Source organism: Lolium perenne, chromosome 6 (assembly GCF_019359855.2).
Source record: "Lolium perenne isolate Kyuss_39 chromosome 6, Kyuss_2.0, whole genome shotgun sequence".
Classification (NCBI taxonomy): Eukaryota; Viridiplantae; Streptophyta; class Magnoliopsida; order Poales; family Poaceae; genus Lolium; species Lolium perenne.
Window position 1 is genome coordinate 86,113,476 of NC_067249.2, and position 18,745 is coordinate 86,132,220.

At 41.2% G+C, this 18,745-nt stretch overlaps 2 long non-coding RNA genes across 2 annotated transcripts; both read right to left on the bottom strand.

Annotated features, from left to right (window-relative positions):
• Nucleotides 1–293: 293 nt before the first annotated feature.
• LOC127320774 (uncharacterized) lies at nucleotides 294–2,540 on the bottom strand. Its single transcript, XR_007863531.2, has 5 exons — nucleotides 2,093–2,540; nucleotides 1,907–2,003; nucleotides 1,665–1,819; nucleotides 707–781; nucleotides 294–552 (listed from the first exon to the last, which is right to left on the bottom strand). It is a non-coding gene; the product is annotated as an uncharacterized lncRNA (long non-coding RNA).
• Nucleotides 2,541–8,269: 5,729 nt separating this feature from the next.
• LOC139831965 (uncharacterized) lies at nucleotides 8,270–12,186 on the bottom strand. The gene is made up of 4 exons (XR_011746383.1): nucleotides 11,412–12,186; nucleotides 11,226–11,322; nucleotides 10,984–11,138; nucleotides 8,270–8,547 (listed from the first exon to the last, which is right to left on the bottom strand). It is a non-coding gene; the product is annotated as an uncharacterized lncRNA (long non-coding RNA).
• Between the last annotated feature and the right edge of the window lie 6,559 nt (nucleotides 12,187–18,745).

The window sequence follows — 18,745 nt, forward strand, 5'->3', positions numbered from 1 at the left end:
GTATTATGACAACACAAGGAGGAATATACTCTCAGATTTGTGGTGCTAACTACACAACTTAGATAGTGGAGTGTCACTATCCAACATATTCTCCAAGATGGTACACGGCATACTCCTCTCAAGTTGAGAATACACCAAGATCATGACAATGATACCTCTATACTACAAATGGGGTGGGTGTGGTGTAAGTTACTATCTGGAGATGGAACATGCTCAAGTTGAGCATACAAGATAACCAAGTGGGATAGCACGGCCATGCTACCATGCATCCCATAACACAAGGGCAAATAGTGGAGCATCACCACTAGGGAGTACCCCACTTGCAAACACACATAGATGACATAAATAGAGATAATAACACACATAGAATGAAGGTGCTTTGAACATCAACAAATGACATCCAACTAGACACCGGATCAGAGATCAAAAGATGGCTTGCCTTGGCTTATTTGTCTCTGTACTTCTTCAACTCTATCAATATAAGAATCCCAACAATATAAATAAACTCCTTGTCCAATTCCACTTCTTCTTCTTCTCCGGAATTGCTCGCGTCTATCGCCGGAAAATATAAAAAGGAACACAATCAATCACATTGCACCAACAAAACAAACATACAACAACCATAATTTAACCATTCAATAAAGAGCTACCATACAAAGGACTTATAGATACCACAAACAACTTAAAGAAAACCCATGTTATTTACCTAGTAAAGGTATGAGAGTATCACAACTTAGCAATTGCCTCTCTCGGTTATCACCATGGTATAACCCAACATCCCCTGGTAGATAACATCATAAAGAGGACAAGAGCATTAGTTTGACATCAAATACATTCACAAAACATTTTCAAGCATTTTTGGAAAAGTAGAAAATAGTTTTCCTAACTTAGTTTGCTCACATAACACCACACAAGAATAGGAAACAAATAATATGCCCTACCATTTGAAAACTTAAGCAAAACAAAAGAGCTGATGTTAACTTGCAGAGGTTTTGTTTTGCAAGCATAAAACAAAGGTTGCCCATTTCTACTAAAAAGAATTGGTCAAGGGTTTTAAATAAACCAAAAAGTTTTGCTTCAACAAAGCATGTCACACATATACATTACTAACAGCAACAGAAATGTATGAACATAGACTAATAATATTTTTCCTAGATGGCCAGTACTAATACAAGACTAATCCAATTGGAATCACCCAAAACTATGAATCCTACAAATTTAGGAATTTCTTTGAATCTGACTGTACAGAAAACAAGATCTGTAAGCCATAAATCGTAGAAAAATCCTAAAAATATGAGACCACTGGCATTTGAAAGATAATTAAACAGAGATGCATACACAATTGGATTTGGGTTCAAATTGTTTCTGAAACTCTCACAAATGGATTGACAAGGTTACTGCATGTTTGTACCATTTGCTTTCTCTCTGGAGTTACAAAACAGATAAAGGTGCGAAACTTGTTTGAAAAGATTAAGAAAACATTCAGTAATCCTACATAATTGGAATCACTCAATTAGGTTCAAAAATGGATTTTTGGTGATTTAAAAGCTAACAGCCAAGTCTGCAGAACACACATAACAAGTTTAATTTACCCAAAATCTTACATAACTCATAAAAATATGAGGTCAGGTGCGTCCGAAAGGTATTGAAAAGCTGGTTCTTACCCAATTGGTTTCATTCAAAAATTCGTTCCCAAGCTCCTGGTTTAATTCGACAAAGTCAGATCTGACCAGATCTTGACCTGTGAACCATTTCAGTTTCAGGAGGTCAATCGAAGTGAAACCACCGCCAAAATGAAGGTATTGAAGAGGGCTTTCACCTACAGTTGAGTTTGCTCAAAAAGGTTTCGTAAAACGGAACAAATCTAACAAACAGTGAATCTACATGTTTACAGAACTTTATTTACCACGGACAATCCGTAACGAATTTGAGGATGAGACCAACGCCAAGATGTAGATCTTTTCCGTATCTATCTGCAGAACTTTGAATCACTCGATTTGGATCTGCGCACGAGATTTGGTGGATTTTACAAGTTCGTACCAGAATCTGAAACAGCAAGATAGCAGAAATTACTGCAAGGATTTGGACGAACTTTGCTCAAGAACTTCAGATCTGAGGATAGCTCAAGCTTCTCCATGCTTGGACCAACATGCACCTGCATCAAGATCCAATCTTAGCAATGGAGGAAGAGGAAGAGGAGAGAAAACCTTCTAGGGTTGGGGAGAAGAAGGAGAGGGAGGCTCTCATGGTGAGGAGGAGCTTGAGGGAGGAGGGAGCTTCATCTTGGAGTGCCTTCCATGGCCATGGCCGGCCATGGGAGCAAGGGGCAGCAGCATTTTCGTGGGGGAGAGGTAGAGGAGAGTGTGAGGGAGTGGAGTGTGAGAAAAATGACCAAAGGAGGAGGGAGTGGCCGGCCAAGGGCCAATTTATAGAGGGAGAGGGGTGGCTGCCTCCTTATTTGATTGGCCAAGTTGGGTGGCTGCCCATTTAGTGATTGGGGTAGTTGGGAGGCAAGGCTTGGAAGAGAAGGAAATGAGGAGGGAGGGCTGGCCGAATTTTCTTGCCATGGCCGGCTCCTTCTTGACAACCACAAGTGAACAAACAAAGTGCAATGCCACTTCATGAATGTCGACCAAGGTTGAGTATTTGAGGGGTTAGCTAAAAATGGTTTGATGATGTATTAAAATTTGGGAGAGAGGTGATAATAAACATTGGTGGCAATGTTGGAGAATAAAGTACTTTGATCAAATTATCATATTGGCCAAGAGATGATGGTGGTGATGGTGGTTGAGACAATGGTAGAGCAAGATTAAGAGAGATGGTGAGTGAAGTAACCATATACTCACAATGAAGAATATGGGGACTTAAATCATGAATTCATGAGGTCAAGGTAATGATGGAAAAGAATATAAATTGCTCTACAAAGGAGAGGTCAATAGGGAGTGAGTTGAAAGTATCAAATGATCATCCATTTGATCCAGAATTGGAGGATGGAGGGATACAATGTGGTGGATCAGAGATGTGCATAAGATGTGCAAGAGTTGTCATTTGAAATAGATCTTGTTTGAAAAGTATTTGAAACACCTCAATTGTCTAGGGACACTTGGGAATGAACTCAAGTGGAATGAAGTTTGAAAGTGTTGAGATAAAACTAGTTGGAACATAGGGGTTCAAAATATTCTACTTACTTTCTCAAGTAAGGTAGAGTTTTTCTCAAAGGTAAAAATAAGCAAGAGGAAAACAAGAAATGGTATAGGTACCATAAACAAGCTTTTTGTTAAAACAAAGCAAAATAGAAATAATGTTTTATAAATCAATACTTGGTAGAAATGGGATGAAAAACAAAACCCATTTCAGCTCCTTGTTTTCTTTGAAGAGAAATCTTGGAAAGTTTTAATAAAACTAGAAGTAGTTTTGTGATCAAAACTAGAGAAGGAAAACTGTAGGATTTTTGAGGAGGGAAACTAATTTAGGGAGGAGTGTTCTCAAGGGTAGATGGTGGCTACAAAATGTATCCATCATTCCCACTCTTGGTTTTGTGAAGATTAAACTTGAATAAAAACAAGAGGTAAAAGTGAAGGAAGTGATCTAGAGTTGAATCATTGGATAGGGTATAAGATCAAGTTGAATATATGTGATGCAAGGGTAGAATGAGACATGCAGGATGTGGAAATTGTAGAGGGAGATGCACAGATGAGATCCATGCATTGAGATCACCAAGTTGTGAATTAAGGATGATTGAGCTATCTTGTACCACAAAGAGAAAAATCAAGATGGCACACCCATGTTGTCATCAGGAGAGAGGTTTGATGTAGTAAGAAGGAAAACAATTCTTCCTAAGCCACACATGTGTTTTATTTGGTGAGTTGTTTGTTTAACCACTAGGGGTGTCATTCTATGAGGTAGCTCAAGACAAAATTCAACAAGCAAATCAAGACAATTCATCTACCAACAGATCAAGGCAATTCATCATAGCAAACAGATCAAGGCAATTCACCTTAATTAGTCTATAGAAAAAGTTTTTTGTTCCCCCTGATTTTTTTGAAATAAGGACAACTAATCAAGGTTGAAAAAGTTGGGGTGTTACAGATCTTCCACCCTTAAAATAATCTCGTCCCGAGATTACTGAGTGTAGAACTAGAGGGGTTATAAAGTTTAACCAAAGTCAGACTCCATTCTTCTGTAGACGTGCCGTTGTAGAGAAAGTCGTTTGCTTCATCTTCTGGGAGACATGTTGGATTTCGGCCGATGGCGAGCTTCATGAAGAGGTTGACTACTCCATGCAGGTGTTGGATCTATAGCTTCTTCACGATCCTGGCGGAGGTTCAAGACTGTGGGAGGGTTAGTGCACCCAACGGCGCTTGAGCAGGGCTGAAAACCTTTTTAGAGTTAGCTTGATTTTAGTGGGAGACGAAGTCTTCCACCCTTAAGATTTTTCATCGGGTTCTCGGAAAAACTCAGAGCTTCTGCCTTGTAGTTCTGTCTGGGGCTTCGGAAGAAGTCATCGGTCTTCCTTGTTCAGCTGAAGAATCTTCGGGGGCGACGTGCAGACCACCACTTCAAGAGGCACTCACGGTGTTAACTAAACCATATGGGACGCGCGGCGAGTTAGAAAGTTGAAGAAACGCCTGGTTGGTACCCATATGAAGCAGCAACAGGGGTCGTCGAAGACAATCTTCAGCTTGAGGGTCAGTGCCGATTTCAGTAACAACTAAGAAGTTAGCGGGTAAACTACACCTAAAGTCTTGAGTCTTGGAGTATCTTCAGAAGCTTCATTTGATGAGGACCAGATGAACCATGTGGTGTAGCTCGGCTTTGACGCTATTGTTCTCTCAACTTGTTAGACGGTGTGTTCGAGGGTAGTTTCAAAAAGATATTCTCGCGGTTAGCGCGAGTATACTCCAAGGTTAGACCAAGTTAGCATGTCTTCTCGTAGAGGTGCAGTCACTCTTGAAGGTAGGGCTTCTTCTTTCTTGGCGTAGTGGGGATGCTCCAGCTGATCTTGAAGGAAGTCAGCGTAGATAGGGGTCAGGTTAGTTTTCTTGACGGTTGAAAAACAACTTCCAACGGGTTTAGAGTTAGAGTCTTTCGTTAGTCTACCCAATTTAACTAATAGTTAGCAATGCATCGGCGAGGCAAACTTTAATCCTGTCATTGCATGTGACACCCATACAACCATAACCAGAGACACAATACCATTAACAGAGGCTACTGGTATTTTTCCTAGATGCACAGTAACAAAACAAGATCAACACAATTGGAATCATTCAAAAATATTTATTTTTCAATTTTTGAGACTCAAAATACTAACCAGAAACAGTGATCAAGTTTTATTTATTAAAAATCGCACAAAAATCCTAAAAATACAAGGTCAGTGGCGTCTGAAAGATAATTTCATACTGGTTCTAGTGCAATTGGAATCATATCAATCGGAGCTACCAAACTATTTTTATTAGCAAAACAGTACACTGGCAGATTTCCATTTTTAATTTCTGTTTCACAAACTTCAAACAATTAAAAAGGGCGGAAACGTCTAAATAGCAAGACATACATGCACACAGCAAACAGATACAAACATTCAAGGCAGCACACTAGGGAACCACAAGCAATCATCACACCAGACATGGTACTCTAAGTACCCAGAAATTCCTAATGCGCGGGGTAGCTCAATCAAAGCGATTGAGTTTGTCCTATCCATCCTATAGGTTTGGGGTTGGTCGCATATGTTGACGTCTTCATAACATTAGCATCAGCTTCAACTTGGATCCTTGTAGCAGTTGGTGGTGAAGGGGCCGGGTGTTGAGTCGTTGATGTTGAGGCAGAGGAGAAAGCTGCGTAGAACTTCTAGTCTCGACATCCCGGAAACATGAAGTCTTCGAAGAGGTAGCTGTTGAGGTGCTTCTGAAGTAGAGATCTTCTCGTGGCTGGCCTAAAAATAACTAGTCAAGAAATTGAGAACTTGATCCTTGACGACTGCGAAAGTGCGAGTCCAAAGAGGAACAAGGTCAGCTCTCTGACGGACTTTGGTGACAACCAAAGACATGATCCTTTATCCCTTTATGTGCACGGCTAAGTCAGCATCCAATCTTCAATAGCTATCGTTGGAGATACACGAGTCTTCCCGAGGGATTGATCCATCTTTGAGTTTGAGTCTCCGGTCTGAGTTGGGGACATCGTCTAACATGTGGGTTTGAAGTGGATGAGACAATAGAGTAAGAATTTTCAAACATTTTAATAAAGCGGAGGGATAAGAATTTAGAAGCTTTGAAGAAATAAGAGGAGTAGAAGCTATGCTTCCTACTAAAGAAATAATTTGTTTCGTAAATAGTTTTTCCCAATTACTTGTCTCCTAACTAATGTCCATGCTAACTAAGGTCTCCTACAGTCAGGATAGCTCTGATACCAGCTCTGTGGGGACCCCGGACTAACGGTCCGAAATTCCCTGTTATGTATACAGTTCACGATCCCATGATCATTGCGTCGTGAACACATAACCGAACTGATATCAAATTACACCATCCATTACAAAGCGGAGAAAGAAAATTACAACATGGTCACATGACCCATACTTACATAATAGCCTCGAAGGGCTAACTAAACATCAGAGTAGCATCATCACTTCAGCAGCGCGGTACCCAAGTCATCTGCCATAACCCTACAGGCAACTGACTGGGAAGACGTTCCTAGCTCGCATAGACGTCATCAACTCCTTCTTCATCCATCGTGTTCCTCCAAGTCTGGCCAAGTAAATAGCCAGGGACAAAGCCGTGAGTACATTTGGAATTGTACTCGCAAACCATCAAGAAAGATGCTAACAGAGCTAACTAAAAGAGACAAGAGAGGAAGAATAGTTTCTCTTGTGTATATAGCATGTGAAAGAGAATCAGTTTCTCTTGTGGATAAAGCATGCCGGCATCTCAAGTGATGCGGACACTTTGGTGGTCCTATGACATCTCTATATCTTTATTGAAGAAGATACTTCAAAAGATAGACTACGACATCTCTATATCTTTATTGAAGAAGATTCTTCAAAAGATAAACTATGACATCTCTACAACTTTATAGAAGAAGAGTTCCTCTACAAGAAAACACTAGGAAGGGTCACCCAATTTTTGTTTCATTTTCCTCAACAATCTCCACATGGTCGGCACAACATCTTTCCCGTACCCTTCCGGTACTTCCAACACACGCATTTCCTTTGGAAATCATTTTCAAAACCAAAACTCGACACAGCTCGGTAACGGCCATCCCAACCGTCCATGACCGCGGACGCGGCTATTCGAATAGTTTTAACTCTGCAGAGTGTGCGCACTTTCCCCACAAGATCTGATAAATCCGCCGGGATCATCCCTGGTTCGTCATACGAAAGTATGCGAGTCTCGGATAATCAGTCGAAGCCTTTCGCCCATTCAACTTAACACGAGGTCCTACCCTATGGAGTATGTACCTCCCCGGCACCGTGGCAGCTCACCTCCTCTTGAGCGTGGCTCCACCGCCAAGCCAGGAGACCCATAGTGTCTTCCGGACGGGTCAGCCCCGAAGGCCTCCCGTTATACTATTGTCCCAACAATGACAACCCGGACTCGGGGGTAACCGTACCCTTGTATAGTTGTGCGGTGCCTCATGCTAAGAAGAACAAACGTCAAGCTAAGCCCCGTGCCCACGTTGGAGTAATGTGGTTGCGCTGTGTAATTGTTCCGGGCGAATACAAAGAACCATGTGTCGTTTTTCTCAAAAACCCAAGTCACACCCACACTTTCCTCTTTCCAACCATCTTTGTCAAGATCCTTTTCTTTCATAAACCATACGCTTGGGTAAGGTTGCCTCACCCAAGGTTTTCATAAACATTTACAACAAGGTAAACCTTGAGGGGTTCCCAACCTATAGTTTCATGAGTTGAACTAGTATTGCACTACGGCCGAGATGAGAGTCATCCCGCCATAGATGAGGTATAAAGGGGTAGTGGAGTGGATCATACTTGCTTAAGTTAAGCATGTATTATGACAACACAAGGAGGAATATACTCTCAGATTTGTGGTGCTAACTACACAACTTAGATAGTGGAGTGTCACTATCCAACATATTCTCCAAGATGGTACACGGCATACTCCTCTCAAGTTGAGAATACACCAAGATCATGACAATGATACCTCTATACTACAAATGGGGTGGGTGTGGTGTAAGTTACTATCTGGAGATGGAACATGCTCAAGTTGAGCATACAAGATAACCAAGTGGGATAGCACGGCCATGCTACCATGCATCCCATAACACAAGGGCAAATAGTGGAGCATCACCACTAGGGAGTACCCCACTTGCAAACACACATAGATGACATAAATAGAGATAATAACACACATAGAATGAAGGTGCTTTGAACATCAACAAATGACATCCAACTAGACACCGGATCAGAGATCAAAAGATGGCTTGCCTTGGCTTATTTGTCTCTGTACTTCTTCAACTCTATCAATATAAGAATCCCAACAATATAAATAAACTCCTTGTCCAATTCCACTTCTTCTTCTTCTCCGGAATTGCTCGCGTCTATCGCCGGAAAATATAAAAAGGAACACAATCAATCACATTGCACCAACAAAACAAACATACAACAACCATAATTTAACCATTCAATAAAGAGCTACCATACAAAGGACTTATAGATACCACAAACAACTTAAAGAAAACCCATGTTATTTACCTAGTAAAGGTATGAGAGTATCACAACTTAGCAATTGCCTCTCTCGGTTATCACCATGGTATAACCCAACATCCCCTGGTAGATAACATCATAAAGAGGACAAGAGCATTAGTTTGACATCAAATACATTCACAAAACATTTTCAAGCATTTTTGGAAAAGTAGAAAATAGTTTTCCTAACTTAGTTTGCTCACATAACACCACACAAGAATAGGAAACAAATAATATGCCCTACCATTTGAAAACTTAAGCAAAACAAAAGAGCTGATGTTAACTTGCAGAGGTTTTGTTTTGCAAGCATAAAACAAAGGTTGCCCATTTCTACTAAAAAGAATTGGTCAAGGGTTTTAAATAAACCAAAAAGTTTTGCTTCAACAAAGCATGTCACACATATACATTACTAACAGCAACAGAAATGTATGAACATAGACTAATAATATTTTTCCTAGATGGCCAGTACTAATACAAGACTAATCCAATTGGAATCACCCAAAACTATGAATCCTACAAATTTAGGAATTTCTTTGAATCTGACTGTACAGAAAACAAGATCTGTAAGCCATAAATCGTAGAAAAATCCTAAAAATATGAGACCACTGGCATTTGAAAGATAATTAAACAGAGATGCATACACAATTGGATTTGGGTTCAAATTGTTTCTGAAACTCTCACAAATGGATTGACAAGGTTACTGCATGTTTGTACCATTTGCTTTCTCTCTGGAGTTACAAAACAGATAAAGGTGCGAAACTTGTTTGAAAAGATTAAGAAAACATTCAGTAATCCTACATAATTGGAATCACTCAATTAGGTTCAAAAATGGATTTTTGGTGATTTAAAAGCTAACAGCCAAGTCTGCAGAACACACATAACAAGTTTAATTTACCCAAAATCTATACCTAATAATAAAGAAAATAAGGCTTCTTGTTCGTCCGTTTTTATCTGCCCTGAGTTTTCTGTCAAAATTACAAGGGCTGCCACCGCTGTCCTTTCGAAACGTTATCCATCAAACTGAAAAAAGTTGAGCCCTTCGTCCCCGCACTAGCGCGTTCCCCTCAATCCCCAAATCTGCATCGAGCTGCAGGTTGCTCCCGGCCGTGGCACGTAGGCGTTTCCCTTTACTCCGAGGACGGGTGCGAGGGATTGGCTCGTGTCCCAGTGGAGAGGCTGGGGCTTTTCGCGGTGGCTGACCTCGCCGCTTCGTGGTGCTCCACCCCCTCCCCGACGGCAGCGAGCGCCGCAGGGGTTCCAAATTTCGCTGGAATCCGCATCTCCGCTGTTCGTATTGATCCAGCAGAAGAAGCGCACCATCGTGAGGGATGCACCGTGCACAGACTCGGTGTGTATGTTGCAACCTCTTCGCTCTCCAGCGAGGCTGGCCTGTAAATGGAGGAGCTCCTCCTCTACCTCAACTCCAACATGGCTTACAGACTCATTGAGCGTCGAGGCGACCGCCTCGATCTGTAGAAGATACAGAAATAATTTTTGATCGATTCATGGATTTAGCGGCCGGAATTGTTACCTGATATGTGTGTGATGCGTTCTAAAAAATAAATTGGGTCAAGGCAAGGAAAAGGGATCCAGGAGGAAGGCTTTTGCTGTGTGATGTGCGCGTGCATTGTCAGCGACGCCTGGGCATCGACGTCCCTGGCGCGTCTCGCATGTTGGTTCTGCTGGCTGCAATTAACCAAACACGGCTTTGGGTGGATGGTCTATTTTCTTGTGATGTTCAGGTAGAATTCAGGAACATTTGTTCCATGGTTTATTGATCTGTTAGTGGCATACAAAACATAATTATAGTTTCAGCGGGCATTTCTAATCATGAAAATGTGAACATCAAGAAAGAGCATCATTTGGAACAATGGGACAACAAATGCAAGAAAGACCTTCCATTATTGATGGTGGGGCGACCTGTAGACGTATCTACATCCAACTTCTGATCCAAAATTAATTTACAATAGCAAATGAATATATTTTAATAATAAAATACAATCATATTTTCCCCTACAATGCTTTCTCTATGGAAATGATAACTACAAGTTAACTCTAATGTAGCAATGCATTGAGCTAAGTGATATGTTTTTACAAATTAAATAAGCAACAGTTGACTAAATGAACAATAACTTAAAATTGTTTTGTGGATATCTTACCCATGATTTTCTTTATCTAATTTAATATAGAGAAAACCCGTAGCAACGTACGGGCAATTTTCCTAGTCTTACATAACTCATAAAAATATGAGGTCAGGTGCGTCTGAAAGGTATTGAAAAGCTGGTTCTTACCCAATTGGTTTCATTCAAAAATTCGTTCCCAAGCTCCTGGTTTAATTCGACAAAGTCAGATCTGACCAGATCTTGACCTGTGAACCATTTCAGTTTCAGGAGGTCAATCGAAGTGAAACCACCGCCAAAATGAAGGTATTGAAGAGGGCTTTCACCTACAGTTGAGTTTGCTCAAAAAGGTTTCGTAAAACGGAACAAATCTAACAAACAGTGAATCTACATGTTTACAGAACTTTATTTACCACGGACAATCCGTAACGAATTTGAGGATGAGACCAACTCCAAGATGTAGATCTTTTCCGTATCTATCTGCGGAACTTTGAATCACTCGATTTGGATCTGCGCACGAGATTTGGTGGATTTTACAAGTTCGTACCAGAATCTGAAACAGCAAGATAGCAGAAATTACTGCAAGGATTTGGACGAACTTTGCTCAAGAACTTCAGATCTGAGGATAGCTCAAGCTTCTCCATGCTTGGACCAACATGCACCTGCATCAAGATCCAATCTTAGCAATGGAGGAAGAGGAAGAGGAGAGAAAACCTTCTAGGGTTGGGGAGAAGAAGGAGAGGGAGGCTCTCATGGTGAGGAGGAGCTTGAGGGAGGAGGGAGCTTCATCTTGGAGTGCCTTCCATGGCCATGGCCGGCCATGGGAGCAAGGGGCAGCAGCATTTTCGTGGGGGAGAGGTAGAGGAGAGTGTGAGGGAGTGGAGTGTGAGAAAAATGACCAAAGGAGGAGGGAGTGGCCGGCCAAGGGCCAATTTATAGAGGGAGAGGGGTGGCTGCCTCCTTATTTGATTGGCCAAGTTGGGTGGCTGCCCATTTAGTGATTGGGGTAGTTGGGAGGCAAGGCTTGGAAGAGAAGGAAATGAGGAGGGAGGGCTGGCCGAATTTTCTTGCCATGGCCGGCTCCTTCTTGACAACCACAAGTGAACAAACAAAGTGCAATGCCACTTCATGAATGTCGACCAAGGTTGAGTATTTGAGGGGTTAGCTAAAAATGGTTTGATGATGTATTAAAATTTGGGAGAGAGGTGATAATAAACATTGGTGGCAATGTTGGAGAATAAAGTACTTTGATCAAATTATCATATTGGCCAAGAGATGATGGTGGTGATGGTGGTTGAGACAATGGTAGAGCAAGATTAAGAGAGATGGTGAGTGAAGTAACCATATACTCACAATGAAGAATATGGGGACTTAAATCATGAATTCATGAGGTCAAGGTAATGATGGAAAAGAATATAAATTGCTCTACAAAGGAGAGGTCAATAGGGAGTGAGTTGAAAGTATCAAATGATCATCCATTTGATCCAGAATTGGAGGATGGAGGGGATACAATGTGGTGGATCAGAGATGTGCATAAGATGTGCAAGAGTTGTCATTTGAAATAGATCTTGTTTGAAAAGTATTTGAAACACCTCAATTGTCTAGGGACACTTGGGAATGAACTCAAGTGGAATGAAGTTTGAAAGTGTTGAGATAAAACTAGTTGGAACATAGGGGTTCAAAATATTCTACTTACTTTCTCAAGTAAGGTAGAGTTTTTCTCAAAGGTAAAAATAAGCAAGAGGAAAACAAGAAATGGTATAGGTACCATAAACAAGCTTTTTGTTAAAACAAAGCAAAATAGAAATAATGTTTTATAAATCAATACTTGGTAGAAATGGGATGAAAAACAAAACCCATTTCAGCTCCTTGTTTTCTTTGAAGAGAAATCTTGGAAAGTTTTAATAAAACTAGAAGTAGTTTTGTGATCAAAACTAGAGAAGGAAAACTGTAGGATTTTTGAGGAGGGAAACTAATTTAGGGAGGAGTGTTCTCAAGGGTAGATGGTGGCTACAAAATGTATCCATCATTCCCACTCTTGGTTTTGTGAAGATTAAACTTGAATAAAAACAAGAGGTAAAAGTGAAGGAAGTGATCTAGAGTTGAATCATTGGATAGGGTATAAGATCAAGTTGAATATATGTGATGCAAGGGTAGAATGAGACATGCAGGATGTGGAAATTGTAGAGGGAGATGCACAGATGAGATCCATGCATTGAGATCACCAAGTTGTGAATTAAGGATGATTGAGCTATCTTGTACCACAAAGAGAAAAATCAAGATGGCACACCCATGTTGTCATCAGGAGAGAGGTTTGATGTAGTAAGAAGGAAAACAATTCTTCCTAAGCCACACATGTGTTTTATTTGGTGAGTTGTTTGTTTAACCACTAGGGGTGTCATTCTATGAGGTAGCTCAAGACAAAATTCAACAAGCAAATCAAGACAATTCATCTACCAACAGATCAAGGCAATTCATCATAGCAAACAGATCAAGGCAATTCACCTTAATTAGTCTATAGAAAAAGTTTTTTGTTCCCCCTGATTTTTTTGAAATAAGGACAACTAATCAAGGTTGAAAAAGTTGGGGTGTTACACTGCCCTCCATTCTGCTTCGTGTAACGGGGCGACACCGCCAGGAAAGAAGTGAGCTGCTGCAACATGATCGAGCTAGGCGTCAGGGAGCTCGTCGGCTCGATTACCGCCATCAAGGTGTCCGTCGAGAGGTCACTGGTCCCAGCCGTCGCCGGCGCCGGCGGACCAATCACCAGCAGCTGCGCCTTGTACATCGGAAACAAGCACGCGGCCAACCTGATGCACACACATGACACAATGGTGGTCGGGCCGAGCGCGCCAACGGTGATGGCGAACACGCTACCGTCTTCTTCCCCACTGCCGATGAACAGGTATCCCCACGGTTGTACCGGAACACGAACTATGCACCAGGCGGGTATGCCATACTGGAACGGAAACACTGGGATGGAGTGGGATGCTTGGAGGTGTACCAGGAGCTCCCGCGGCGGGCCGGTGAAGCTGCAGCCGGTATTGATGGCCTCTGTGCAGCCGCACGGACCATGCGGGCACGCGATATAGTGCTTGTAGGACTCCGTGGAGGTGACCAAGCTCTGGCAGCCGACGCACTTGACCATTGCCCCAGATCGATTCGACGGCGGCAATCTTGCCCCAGATCGATTCGACGGCGCCAACCTCGCCGGCTGCTTGCACTTCTTGCACGGGTTCGGCGCAAGCTCGCCGACGTAGCGCCGACAGCCCACATGACCGCCCTTGCACTGCACGGAACAACGTACGTGGCATCAGTTGTCATTGACATTTCTCACAGGTGAACCTAAGAATGAAATCAGAAGGGAGCGACCTTGGATATGGGGGGTTTGAAGGGCAGCAAGCAGAGGGGGCACAAGAAGAGGGCCTCCTCCATCTTCAGAGAAGAGTGATCGGGAAAACGAGAACGGGATGGGTTCTTTTTTTTATACATGCCTTGGAGTGGAGTATGGATACTACTACTTATAGGAAGAACTTCCTTGCTAAGAATCGGCGTCGGCCGTACGCAACCATAGATGCACCAGCGGCTCTGCAGTTTGTCAAAATAAAAGGACAGAGCTGCAGTAACTTGAAGTCTCCAAATCTCATTGTGACTTGGTGCCACCATCTACCAACCATTTGAGATCCAACGTTCCAAACTATCTCTTATTTCGAACCTAAACACAAAAATTATTCAGAAAATTATGAAAAAAAATCCAGTAAAATGTAGATGCCTTGTTCTAAAATCTGTGAATATTTCATCCCACTCGGACGACTAGCTTGTGATTAAAGAGCTTTTTACGTATACGAGCACTAGTTTAAACTAAATAGTATATATTTGCTCACAAACCTTTGATTCAAATCGAATGAAACTTCACCAAAATATAAATCGAAATATGCACGATTAACTGGAAGTTCTTGAAATGTTTCTGAGAAATTATAATAATTATTTAGTTTAAATTCTAAGTCGATCGCATACATTGGATCTGAGATGGATGGTGGATGGTGGCACCAAGTCACTGTGAGACTTGGAAGTATCAAGTCAGTGAAGCTCTATCCCAAAATAAAAGCTTCGTGAAGGGGCGATTTGGTTCAAAAAAGAAGACGAGTGCCAAAGCGGTTGTCAAACAGTACCCATATAGTCAAATGTACTCCCTACGATTCAAATGAATTGACTCAACTTTGTCTAGATATATCTGGATGTATCAAGTCACTGAAGCTCTATCCCCAACGAAACGCTTCATGAAGGGGGAAGTTTGGTTCGAAAAAAATACGATTGCCAAGCAGCTGTCAAATAGTACCATAACGTCAAATGTACTCCCTCCGATTCAAACGAAATGACTCAACTTTGTATTTTGCATGTCAAAGGTTTTTTGTAAAACTTGGCCAATCTTAACATAGTTTGCCTTTCTAAAAAAGATATAAGCCCTAAGGCTCCTTTGATTCATAGGATGGGAAAACCATAGAAATATGAAAAACATAGGATTGAGATTTAATGGCTAGTTGAATCATATAGGAAGATGAGTTGTGTTTGATTGTGCCAAAGGAAATTTTCCATGAGGTATGACCTAATGTTTTATTCTTATAGGATTTGCATGTTTGTCTTCCTATAGGATATGTTCCTATGAATCAAACAACTAGTGTGGGGAAAATTCACATGTGATCTAAATCCTACATAATTCCTATACAAATCCTATATATGAATTTTAGTTGTTAGGTCACTTAAAATGACTTCACTTGAAGGGTTACATTTTTGTTTTTTCTGAATTAATAGTGATGCCTAACCATATATATACCTAAACCAGGAGAATCAGCATAAACTTATGTATATTAATAGTAAGCGCATATATGAATGTTTTTTATCTACAAACCCAGGGTCATATATATGTACATAGAAACATGCATATATGCTAGTTTTTGTACCTTGGTGTGTTCCTCTTTTGGGCTATCTCTTTTTTGTTCACCGGTTCACAACCAACGCCCTAGATTAATTTGGCACTTAGAAAATAACATTTTGTTTTTGGCGCACTAACACAAATAGTAGTAGCACGGTCAACACTGTAGAGAAGTACAAAATAAATGTGTGTGGGAAAAATTGACTTAAAGTGACCATTACAATGAGAAAAAGGGTAGAACCAAGCATTACACAGGGAAAAAGCAGTGTAGTGCCCAGAAGAAAAAAAACAAGTTGGGCTATACTCCCTCCATCCTGAAATAATGGGTGTAGAGTTAAAATTTGTCCATAAAAGAGTGTACTTCTCGTTTTGCAATGCACTTCAAAATTTGTCCACAAAAGAGTGGTAGTAAAAAATATTTATTTCTCATCACGAGGGATATAGTTTCTTCACGACTAGTACGTACTACCTCCATCACAAAGCTTAAGTCTTTTTTAAGAGTCAAAGCAAGTAAAGGTTGACGAAAATTTAGAACAATCTATCAACTAATATAATATTTTGTAGATACCATACCAAAAAAAATTCATTGTCTATGTATTGATATTAATTTTGTATTTTGCATGATAATGATTTTTGGTAAAATCTTAGTTTACCTTGACATAGTTTGAGCTTCTAAAAATAATATAAGCCTTACGCTTTGGGATGGATGTAGTAGTATTTGGCATAATATGGTTTTCTTATTTACTACATGCATTTAGCTCATTGGAGGTGGAAAAGTTGAAGAGGAAAGTGATGTGATACGTCCAATTTGCATCACTATTTTATATCATAATTTGCTGTTATTCATTGATATATTTCATATTGGGACACAATACTTATGTTATTTCATCTATTTTGCATGTTTCATCATTATTGGAGGATCAAGCACCGGAGCCAGGATTCTGCTGGAAAAAGCACCGTCAGAACGCAATATTTCGGAAGATCAACTGTGGAAGGAAATTATACCAAAAATCCTATTTTTCAAGATGACGAAGGAAGCCAGAAGGAGGAGCCAGCTGGACCCAGGGTGGGCCCAGACCATAGGGCGGCGCGGCCCATGGCCTGGCCGCGCCACCATGTGGTGTGGGGGCCCCACAGCCCCTTTCGCCTCCTTTTCTTCGCGAAACCCTTTGTCCCGAAGACCTAAGCCACAGAGGGTTCCTCACGAAGAGTTACAGCCGCCTCTGCGGGGCGGAGAACACCAGAGAGAAAAGAGCTCTCCGGCGGGCAGGAATCCGCCGGGGAAATTCCCTCCGGGAGGGGGAAATCGACGCCATCGTCACCGTCATCGAGCTGGACATCATCTCCATCACCATCATCATCATCTCCACCATCATCACCGCCGTCTCCACCGCAGCACCTCGTCACCGCCGTAGCAATTTGGGTTTGATCTTGATTGTTTGATAGGGGAAACTCTCCCGGTATCTATTTCTACTTGTTGTTGATGCTATTGAGTGAAACCATTGAACCAAGTTTATGTTCAGATTGTTATTCATCATCATATCACCTCTGATCATGTTCCATATGATGTCTCGTGAGTAGTTCGTTTAGTTCTTGAGGACATGGGTGAAGTCTAAATGTTAGTAGTGAACTATGGTTGAGTAATATTCAATGGTATGATATTTAAGTTGTGGTGTTATTCTTCTAGTGGTGTCATGTGAACGTCGACTACATGACACTTCACCTTTATGGGCCTAGGGGAATGCATCTTGTATTCGTTTGCCAATTGCGGGGTTGCCGGAGTAACAGAAACCTAAACCTCCGTTGGTATATCGATGCAGGAGGGATAGCAGGATCTCAGAGTTTAAGGCTGTGGTTAGATTTATTCTTAATTACTTTCTTGTAGTTGCGGATGCTTGCAAGGGGTATAATCACAAGTATGTATTAGTCCTAGGAAGGGCGGTACATTAGCATAGGTTCACCCACACAACACTTATCATAACAATGAAGATTATTTAGCCGTATGTAGCGAAAGCACTAGACTAAAATCCCGTGTGTCCTCGAGAACGTTTGGTCATTATAAGTAAACAAACCGGCTTGTCCTTTGTGCTAAAAAGGATTGGGCCACTCGCTGCAATTGTTACTCTTGCACTTTACTTACTCGTACTTTATTCAACTGTTACATCAAAACCCCCTGAATACTTGTCTGTGAGCATTTACAGTGAATCCTTCATCGAAACTGCTTGTCAACACCTTCTGCTCCTCGTTGGGATCGACATTCTTACTTATCGAAAATACTACGATACACCCCCTATACTTGTGGGTCATCAAGACTATTTTTAAGGCGCCGTTGCCGGGGAGTGAAGCGCTATTGGTAAGTGGAATTGGTAAGGAAAACCTTTACTTGTTTGTGCTGATTTTATTTACACTTTCTTGCTATAAGTCATTATGGAGAGATCTTCTCTTCAATTTCTATTTGGGAAATCTACTACTACTGCAACGGTAGTGGATGAGGCGCCAGGTGAGGAAGTGATACCATATAAAATACCTATGAAAATTATTGAACGTGTTATGGATAACCGCTATGAAGGGGATGGAACTGTCCACCCTGGAGATCATTTATTGTTCTTACATGAATTATGCGGTTTATTCAAGTGTGCAGGTATTGCTATGGATGAAGTGAGGAAGAAACTATTCTTTTTATCGCTGTCTGGTAAGGCGGCGCATTGGTACAAATTACTGGATAATGGGGATTCTCTTGAATGGAATGATATTGTGCCCCGGTTTTATTCTAAGTTCTATCCTCCAAGTGAAATTCACAAGGATCGGAATCGCATATATAATTTTTGGCCTCATGATGGAGAGAGTATTGCCCAAGCTTGGGGAGATTGAAGTCTTTAATGCTCAAATGCCCCATTCATGAGCTTCCTGGTAATGTTATTATTGATAATTTCTATGCAAGACTTTCTTTTCAAGACAAGACCTTGCTGGATACTTCTTGTTCTGGATCATTTACACGCA